Source organism: Orycteropus afer, unplaced genomic scaffold (assembly GCF_000298275.1).
Source record: "Orycteropus afer afer isolate SDZICR_OR568_19922 unplaced genomic scaffold, OryAfe1.0 scaffold00123, whole genome shotgun sequence".
NCBI classification, from domain to species: domain Eukaryota; kingdom Metazoa; phylum Chordata; class Mammalia; order Tubulidentata; family Orycteropodidae; genus Orycteropus; species Orycteropus afer.
Window position 1 is genome coordinate 1,065,445 of NW_006921710.1, and position 8,547 is coordinate 1,073,991.

Below are 8,547 nucleotides of genomic sequence, written 5' to 3' on the forward strand. Positions count from 1 at the left end.
CGTAGTGATACTGCCTCGGAAACCCAAGGAGGGGTCGCTATGAGTCGGGGCTGACTCGACAGCAAATAACAACACAACAACATTCCTTAAAGTATAACTCTTTTTTCCCCAGTGTAGTTAAGAGCCATAGCCCATTTCAAGGTGACCCTGGGAAAGGAGACACCAAGATAAGAAGAAAACGGAGATATTCCTGCAGACGGAGAGCCCTGGAGATGCCCATTCTCACACCAACCCCCTTGCAGAATCAGTCTCTCTAGACAAGTGTGAGGCGCCTAAAGGACTGAAGACGGTTTCTTTATCACTGACCAGAAGAAAGGCTGCGGGACTACAAGACAAATACAACTCATGCTGTAATGGAAAGGAAAACACTTAACATTCCTAAGACCTATCCCCCTGTCAACCCCATTCCCTTTAAAAGCCCTAACCATTCCCCAGCTGGAGGAGACAGACGTTTTGCAGAAACTTCTCACTGTCTCCTTGGGTATCAATACTCAATAAACCTTTTGCTGTCCCTCTTCAGCCTGTTATGATTATTGGCTCTTTGCAACAGGGGGTAGGGACTTTGTTTTCCTACAACAATATCAGATCTGTGGTTCATTTGGGTGAACATGGGAGGGGAGATTGATTGCAGAGTGGCACAAGGGGACTTTCTGGGATGGAGAAAATGTCTTCTATGTTGATTGGGGATGGTTCTATGAATGTACAGAGGTTTAAAACTCATCAAACCATATATTTAAAATCTGTGCATTTTATTGTATACGATTGTATACCAATTATAGACAGAGTTGATAAAAGATAAATACATAAGAATATGAAACAAAACTGAAGATGAATGATGATGCAAGAGATAGATATTTTTGTAACAAAAAATTCAGTGATTGATTAAGAGATCCATTTAACCCAGAAATAATAAGATCTTGGATTATTGGAAATAATGAAGAATGGGTTACATGACCAAATTGGAAAAAAATAACAAAATTTATTTCTGTTTTGACATGAAATACTGACTTATGAAATTCATGATGGTATCTAAAAATGAGGACACCTCTGATAACCCAGTAGTTGTGCCCTCAATTCAGAGTATTTAGGTTCAGTCATTACATCAGAGCATTTGAAGTGCTTTGAAATCTTACAGCTTGTATATGAAAGAAATGTAATAGAAAATTTCTTACATTTGATCACAATCCTGAAAGTTTACATAAAATAATCAAGATAAATTATGAAATTGAAACTTTTCTATACTCTAAATAATGAAATTTTAGGGAGGTGAGCGTGCAGGGGTGGATTACTGCTCAGAGCCTGGCTGCATCCTCTTCTCTCTGCCAGGCTCCTAGCAATCCCTTCGGGTGATGGCCAGGCAAGCCCCAGATGGCATCTTGCCCCAGCCATCAGGTCGGCTGCCTCCCTGAGCAACTCCTCTAGGCACCCATATCTGGGCAGCAAGGTCAGCCTCATGTCCAAGGCGCAGATTCGCTAGGAGGGCATTCTCTACACCACTGATATGGACAACTCCTCCATGGCACTGGCCAAAGTGAGGTCCTCTGGTTCTGAAGACTGCCCCACAGATAGGCCTGCTCCCCCAAGAGAGATTTATGAGCACATCATTTTCCAGGAAGTGACATCAAAGACATCAGTGTGTGTGACCCACCAAAAGTGCAGCATATGCTCCCTGATGGCCATTGTTCAGTTGTGGGAAAACAAAGTCCTTACCCCCTGTTGCAAAGAGCCAATGATCACAATAGGCTGAAGAGGGAAAGTGAAAGAGTTATTGAGTATTGATACCCAAGGAGACAGTGAGAATCACTTCTCTAAAATGTCTGTCTCGCTTAGCTGGGAAACAGTTACCTAAAAAACCAAACTCACTGCTGTCAAGTAGATTCCACTCATAGCAACCCCTCCTTGGGTTTCCCAGGCAGTATCTCTACAGAAGTAGATTGCCCCATCTTCCTTCCAAGGAGTGGCTGGTAGGTTTAGAACCAGCCAGCCTTCTGGTTAGCGGTCAAGTGCCTTAGGCACTACGCTACCAGAGCTCCCTGGGAAACAGGGTTTTCAAAGGGGATTGGGCTAAGGGGTAAGAGGGTTTGAGGGGTACTGATAATGTTTCCTCCTTGTTATTGGGATGAGTTGTTGCCTCGTGACCTCTCTGCTCTTCTGGCAAGTGATGAAAAGCTAGCCTTGGTCAGGAGAAGTATCCTTCAAGTTCCTCACACCTGCCTAGAAAGGTTAACTGTACAGGAAGGGGAGAGTATGGGAGTGAGCCGCCTCAGTCTCTAGGTCCACCAGAGATATCTCTGTTTCTCCTTTATCTTGTTTGTGCCAAGGCTCTGTGTCTCCTTTCTCAGGGTCATCTTGTTGCAGGCTACAGTTCTCAGCTCAAACCATTCATGGGAGTGGGTTATGCTTAAAAGAATACATAATTGAAAATAGCAAATCTAAAGAACTCAGTGTCTGTACAAAGGTTATTCTATTTGCTTGAAAGAAAGTGACAGGGAGGGAAAAACAGCAAGTTAGTCACTATGATTAATGTCCACTTTAATCACACCTGGTAGCCTATAAAAGTTCTACAATTTTCAGTGAGGGGCCCCTTCAGCCTTGCATTCCAGCCTTCCACACAGTGTTTCCTGGGCTTGGCCTCTATGTTGCCCTTCCAGGCACATGTGCCTTACAGCCGCCTTCCAAGAGATGGGCCCCACAGCCAGTTGGCCACCAGGTCCCTGCTCAGCCAGCAATGCAAGGTTTAGAGAAGTTGGCAACCCCTCCAGCCTCAGCCAGTGCCATCAGTCCTGGTGCTTCAGCATCCCAGCACTTGTGTCAGTTTGACATGCCCTCAGAGCCCCACCAGCTTTCTTCCAAGGGAGCTGGTTTTCCACCCATCCCAGTTGGCAAGAGCCCCATGGTGAAGCAGCCTGGCTCTGTCAATAACCTGAACACCAAACAGCTGTTGCCTGGCAAGGGCTCTGTAGGGTTGTAACTCAAGGTCCCGAGGCCAAGCAGCAGGACTGCCAGTGATGTAGCTCAGCCAGCAGCTGTGCAAAGTCAAGGGTGGGTGAAGGAGAACAGAAGACCTCAGAGGAGGAGATCAGGAAACCTATGAACAAGGAATTGCTCTAGAGGGCAAAGCTGCTCGACGAGGGTGAAGGAAAACACCATCAAGTTTAAAGGTAATTTTGACTTTGAGTGTGAATACTCAGTTTAATTGAGAGGAGCAGGACAAAGAATTTAAGAAGAAACTGAAATTTTAAAGATGATAAAGCTGAGAAAGGAAATGGGAAAGACCCAATAGTCGTGACCAAGAATGATAAGAACTCCTCTGAGGAAGACCTTCTGGGCCCCAACTGCTACTATGGTAAATCCAAGTCATTCTTTGACAACATCTCCTCTGACCTCAAGACCAGTTCCAGGCATCCTCTGGGGTGTCAGGAAGGTTTCTTCATGGCTGCAATTTCTGGGGTGGATTTCAAGGGGATGGAGGTGCCAGCACAGGTTGCAGCACCCAACTACAGGGTGTGAGGGTACAGCCCAAGGCTCCTGCTGAGGTGGCACAGAGACAAAGTTGTATACATGAGGATGCAGGGAAGATGCCATACTTCCTGGGGGAGACATGGGTCTCTTTGTTCACTGTGGAAAATTCTCATTCTGCTACTTGTGTTTTGGACTTGAATGCTGCTTGGTCTGAGTTAGAGCTGCTTGCTCTGGGGGAAGTGTCCAGGGTGGCCTCTGGGAGGAATTGCTCTAGAGGGCACCTAGACCTGGCCTGTTTTTCCTTTTAGGTGTACACGACTGACCCTCAGGTTTCATATATTTTCATAAAGAGTACCACAGCAAGAACTTGGGCCTCACTCGGTGACTTTTAATGACAGCTGACTTTTAAAGTGAAACCAAATCACATCTGGCTAATGTGTCAGCCAAGTGCATCTCTGTAGCTGACTGGCCCTTGGCGCTGTTGAACTGTCACCCCCACTGCCTGGGCTATGTGTGCGTGCCCAGAAGCCAGGGACAGCTCAGGAGGAGTGGGTGGAGGCCTGGGGTAGGGGAGGTAGGGTGTCAGCCAGATCATGATGCAAAGCAAACCAGGCTACCCTAATGTCTGTTGGGAGCTAGTGTGTGTGTTGGGGGGGGTGGTGGTGGCCAAGAAGACTCCTAGAAATAGGACAGGGCCCTGAACTTAGCATCTCAGCTGGCAAAGAGCCTGCTTTCATAGGAGTGAGGTTGGGGTTGAAGCCCAGGTAGGCCCCCTGACGGGCCCTGGCAGAGGATAGGAGTTGTCCTCTTCCACTTTGGAAAGGAGCCAGCCTTTTGCAAGGTCAGCTGATCAAGAACACATCTCCTCTCAATTACAAATAGTTGTTCTGTGTTTTTGTTCTCAAGGTGGAGGGGGTGGGGAGGATAGGGGAGCAAGTATATAGACTTGCTTCATGAATAGATCAGACCTAGTGTAGCATGAGTCCCTGAAGTCAGGGCATTTTGTTGAAAATAAACATCTTGGTAATGAAACCCCTTTGAGTAGCTTTAAAGGTTTAGTTGTGTTGAGTTACTGCAAAGCCTAGGTTTATTTTTGTAGGACTTCATGGCTAAGAAGAGCTCTGGTGGCGTAGTGCCTAAGGTGTTTGACTGCTAACCAGAAGGCTGGCGGTTCAAACCCATCAGCCACTCCTTGGAAGGAAGGTTGGGCAATCTACCTCCGCAGTGATACTGCGTTGGAAACCCAAGGAGTGGTCACTATGAGTTGGATCTGACTCGATGGCAGTTAGTTAGTTTTTTTTTTTTTTGGTTCATGGCTAAGAATTAGAACACAGCAATGGGGCTGCTCTTCTGGCATTATTAAAAAAAAAAGAAAGAAATTTTATCAACCTTGCAAGAAAAAATTATTCTATTCTCTGTATAAATTATCTTACAATATTATTATTACATGAAGTGTATGTAGCCAAAATATGTAACTTTTATAGAGTTGTGCTAGGCAGTTTAAATATTTTCCTGGATTTTTTTATGCTTGTGAGTTTGTAGAAGGTTGAAGGACCCCTCATTGAAAACTGCAGAACTTTCACAGGCTAGCAGGCATGATTAAAGTGAACATTAATCATAGTGATTAACTTTCTATTTTTCCCTCCCTTTCACTTTAAGTAAATAGAATAGCTAATCTTTTTATGGACATTGAATTCTTCAGATTTGCTATTTTCAATAATGTATTCTTTTAAGCATAACCCTCTCCCATGACTGGTTTTGGTTGAGAACTGTAGCCAAGGAAGCAAAATGACCCTGGGAAGAGGGAGGCTCAGTCTGGAGTAACCTGGGAAAAGAAGAACAAAGGCATTCCTAGTCGTCCAAGGGATTTTCAACCCTGTTCCCATTTCCCTATATAATCATGTTCACCGCTTTACTGGAGGAGACAGACATTTTGGAGGAGTGATTCTTGTCTCCTTGGGGAGTGATACTCAATAAACCTTTTGCCTTCTCTCTTCACCTTGTTGTGATCATTGGGTTGTCTTAAAATATTTGATTAATTCCAAATAAATACCAATTTTCACTTTTGACTTTGCATTCACAAATCATACTATAGTACTTTTGTTTAAGAACACCCTTTGAGTTGTGAAAGCTTTGAGCACCTCAACACCTGAATTTACCTTGGATCTCTGAGTCTCTCAGAGATATAATGTGGAGTGGAAAATGCAATTTGCAGAAAAATGCATCAGTATATTCCACAAATATAAAGTGAAAAAGGATGCAAAATTTATCAATATATTACTTACAGATACAAATAAATGTGGTAAAATTATTAGGAAAGGGCATCAGAGGCAGGAATTATGACGTTGGTGGGCTAAAGGCACTTTTGGCCTTCATGGTCACTTTTCATCATAATAAAATATTAAAAATCGTATTTTGTTATTGTTTTGTGTGAAGCTATCTATTAATATTATATTTTAAAATATTTTCAACTTGAAAATTCATTTTCTTCTGATTTTCTAAGAGATTAAAATAATTTCATGTACCCTTAAAAGTATTGTGTAGGCTTCAGGTCCTGAGCTACTGTGTCTAATGGATAAGCCCCCTGTTCAGAGTTCAGGGTAATGTTTCTTTACACTCTGAGACTAGATCAGCATTTACAAATAGTCTTTCATACCTGATTTAATAAAATCAATTTAAGAACTATCCACCTGAGCATATGTAAAAAAATTTTCTTCAAGAATATCCATAAAAATGTCGACTTTTCAAGAATATCCATAAAAATGTTAACTATGGTTATTTCAGGTGATTTTTACTATCTTCTCTTCATTGTAGTTGAATTTTTTTGAACAGCCATCCAGACACTTATTTTAAAAATAGATTACTATGTTAAATCCTCTTAAAAGGCTACATACACAGTTTGTAGCACCAGCCACTCCTCGGAAAGAAGATGGGACAATCTACTTCCGTAGTGATACTGCCTCGGAAACCCAAGGAGGGGTCGCTATGAGTCCCGGTCGACTTGACGGCACACAACAACAACAACAGTGTCAATGAGGTTGAGCATGGCCGAAACATTTTTGTGAAGAACAGCCAGAAAAGAGGAAAAAAAACAAACCGGCTATCGCCTCGCACTCCAACTTCAATTCCTGCTACCACGTGAATTGTTTTCCTAACGGTCATCAGGGCCTTCATATAAGCCACGCCCCCTCACTGGAATGTTCCTTCACGGGGACTTCTGCCAGCCATTCTTCCTTGCTTCCTTCCTTTTCATCCTCCGTTTCAGGTTCTCCTGGGAAAGACCAGATTAACCTCCCTAGGTAAGACCTTCCCACATCAACCTTTCGGTTTTTAGTAGCATTACTTATAGTTATTATTATGTCTCCTCTATTAGACTATAAGCTAGCAGTGATTCCGCATCAAGATCAGGAGATAGTCTATCGTAGGAGGGAAGAAAAATGTATTTTTAAATACACTGTTTTCTTTACAATGCCTGATGTATTTATCTAATACAGTGATATGTTGATTACAAACTATAGTTTAGGTCTTTAAAGAGATTTTTTTTAAAAAAACCACCTCATTTGTAATCCTTAACAAAGGCGCACTGGTGGCGCAGTGGTTAAAGCGCTTGGCCGTCAACTGAAAAGTTGGAACCCACCAGCCACTCCGTGGGATAAAGATGTGGTAGTCTGCTTTTATAAACATTTACAGTCTTGGAAACCCTATGGGACAATTCTACTGTTCCATAGGGTCATTAAGAGAATCCACTCCACTACAGTGGGAATCTGTAACATATTCTGAAGGTGAAACACCCGAGGCTTTGAAAAATGAAGAAAAAATGAAAAATCTTAAAAGGACGTAACACAAACCGCAGGAAGATAGGCTCTGAACTTGCCCCACACTAGGCGCTTGAGGGACCTGCAGCCACTCAGACGGGCCCAACTTCTCGAACGATCCGCGGCAAACTTTCCACACCTGAATGCTCCTGATTGGCCAGGCCTACCAGGCAGGAAGTGACGTCACGGTCCGGCGTCCCACCCTCTCGTTGGAACCCGGCTACTGCTTCGTGTGTCAGGCCTCTTCACGCACCAAAACAAGAAAAAGGAGGCTGTGGTGGGACCTGTGGACGGCTGCGTAGAGGAGGGGGCGGAGCTTCTTTTGCGGCGACAGAGGATTGGTTGTCAAGTGCGGACGGGGGCTGGGCTGCATCTGAGGTGTTTCGGGTGGCGGGCCGGACTTCCGCTTCTTGCGGGCTGTGAAGCGGCGACATGGAGTTGGGCTAGCAGCTGACGCGAGCCCGAGCCGGGTGAGGACAACTACGGGCACGAGGCCGAGGGCTGGTGGCGTAGGGGCACACGCGCATCAAGTGGCGCGGGGTCACGTCGAGTAACCGTCGCGGCGCGTGAGGCCCTGGCAGGGGGGGAGGGGTGACGCGAACCCTGTGGGCTCCCATTCGATTCGCGGCGCCTGAGTGAGAGAACCTTTTCGGCGTTTGGTGGGTCTGCCCCTTCTGTGCCGCCAGCACTCCGGGGTCTTGGGCGCTGTGTTCTTTTTTTTCTTTCCTGTCAGCCCTGAAAGTATACCCCGAGGTTTCTTGTGAGGTGTTTTTGGTCTCGGCGCTGCGTAGTATCCTTGGGGATAAGAGGGGGCATTGGTCGATGTATCACTCTTGTTAAATCTCTTTTCCCTCAAGGGCCCCTCCTTCCTGTTGTTACTCTCTTTAGAGAGAGTGTTGATCACCAGTGGCCACCTGAATTCTCCCTGCCCCACCTGAAGGGGATGGAGCATTGACAGCATGCCTGAGCTGCTTTGCCCTCCCCTTCCAGCAGACACGGATGTATCAAAAACTTGACGGGACCCAAAGTGAATTGGTCACTTTACACAGCCGCGGCTGCTGTAAGGGAAAAGAACCCCACGATAAGCGGGAGTAGTTTGCCATTTACAATGACAGAAAGAGTTACGATCATCATGCTAGGGCTGAAGTTATCTGCCCTTGTCAATTGAGGGAGTTTTTGATGAAGTGCCTAGCTGTCTTAGAAACAAAAGCGACACTAGGAGTTAGAAACGCAGTTCCAACGTTGATTTATTACTGCTGTGTGCCCATAG

At 45.0% G+C, this 8,547-nt stretch overlaps 1 pseudogene; it reads left to right on the forward strand.

Annotated features, from left to right (window-relative positions):
- The first annotated feature begins 1,501 nt into the window (after nucleotides 1–1,501).
- Nucleotides 1,502–7,700, forward strand: LOC103199930 (annotated as a pseudogene).
- The last annotated feature ends 847 nt before the right edge of the window (nucleotides 7,701–8,547 follow it).